This window comes from Pteropus alecto, unplaced genomic scaffold (assembly GCF_000325575.1).
Source record: "Pteropus alecto unplaced genomic scaffold, ASM32557v1 scaffold12379, whole genome shotgun sequence".
In the NCBI taxonomy this organism is placed as follows: domain Eukaryota; kingdom Metazoa; phylum Chordata; class Mammalia; order Chiroptera; family Pteropodidae; genus Pteropus; species Pteropus alecto.
The window spans coordinates 6648-8371 of NW_006443512.1; the positions used below are offsets into that span (position 1 = coordinate 6648).

Here is a 1724-nt window from a genome sequence, read left to right on the forward strand (position 1 = left end):
GAAACTACAGTTACAATGCAGCTGACTTTTCCCTGTCAATAAGCGGTAGCCAGAAGACAGTGAAATATCCTCATCAAAGGCTGAGGGAAAACCAATGTCAAATTAAGAATTTGGGACTGGAAAATTGATCTTTCAAGTAAAAAAAAGACACTTTCATGTAAATAAAACCATTTGTTTATTAGCAAAATACCTGCTCTAAATGTATTTTAAAAGTTTAAAGAGATATATAAGAAAGCAAGCAGAAAAGTTAATTGGTAATGGCAGGTTTATATAAATCAATGCTGTATTTATAAAATCTTAATAATGTGGAGTTCAAAGCACAGAAATAATATAAATAAAATACTTAACATGTTGTGTTATAATATCTTCACCTATCTTCCCACCCCCACCTAGGCTGTGACATCCTTGAGGGCTGAGTTTGAATTTTTAGTTTGGACTCCAATTTTTACACATAGTACTCAGAATAAAGTTGGTATTTAATTAACATTTACCAAATAAACGAGTTTCCTGCAAGTTGTTAGAAGACCAGGAATTGAGTAGAATTCAAAGGAGGCTGAAGGGAGTGACATCAAAGAAGATGGTGGTATAGGAAATTTCAATGGTCCATCCTTACACAGAACAATGAAAAAACTAGCAAAAACTGTCAGGATCAACTCTATGAGAACTCTGGAAAGTAATGGAGTGTTCATAGATACCACAAAAGTGCTAAAACAGAAAAAGGCAACAGAAATTCAATAGAAGAGCTTCGTGGTAACTTGAGTTACCCTTGGCCCATTACCCCTTCCCCAGCAGAGCTGTGCCCTTGAAGACAGTGCTACTAGTGTGAATTCTTTCTACCAGAGGGATCAGAGTGAACATTATTGTTGAAGAATTGTGATTTTCCTTTTTTCCCCAAGATATAAACAAAGCACAATTACAAGTTTATTGATTTTAGCAAAATAAAATGACTTCAGCAGCTTCTTAAAGACTAAACTTTCTTTGTCTCCAGAGCATTTAACATTCTTTATTAACTGGTACATAAAAAAGTAGAAAAATAAAAGATTGTCATATTGTCCTTTGTATTTCTATTTTAATATATCAGCGTGGTAGTCTACCAGAAAGTAGTAAATTATGGAAAGGAAGGCATCTGACTTTCCTTTTCAATTATGGAAAGGAAGGTATCTGACTTTCCTTTTCAATAGCTCCAGAAGCAAGTTTTTCTTGTTTTAAACTCAACTTGTAACAATCCTTGAAGTCTAGCATCAGTGAATATTTTGTTTGTTGGGTTCCATGTGCCATCTATAAATATAATTTTTTTTCAAGGTTGTCACTTTGCACTTGCTGTCATTCTTCAGTTTTCTTGCATTTAATAGATGGCTCAGGGTCATTAATTTTTCTTCTTACATTATTTTGAATCCTTTTTGCAGATGAAAAGAAACATCTTTTATTAAGATAGACTTAGGTCCAGGAAAAACGAACACAACTTCATGTACTTTTTCTTCATATTCTGGAATACAAGGGCACATGTAAATATTTACAAATTCAGGTGCTAAGAGTTTTGCATGTATAGGAGTACTTTTGCCATCTGTTTTCTTTGGATGTTTAATGATGTCAGTCTTCAGGAAAGCTTCACAAGTGGCATCTGTTCCATGCATACGTTTTCAACTGGGACATAACGCATATAGCAATAGAACATTCTTGAACCACCACATTTCAGATGTTTTGATGAACTCCTTGAGATGCTT

General features: G+C 34.0%; 1 pseudogene; it reads right to left on the reverse strand.

Annotated features, from left to right (window-relative positions):
• Window positions 1–857: 857 nt before the first annotated feature.
• LOC102892057 lies at window positions 858–1714 on the reverse strand (annotated as a pseudogene).
• Between the last annotated feature and the right edge of the window lie 10 nt (window positions 1715–1724).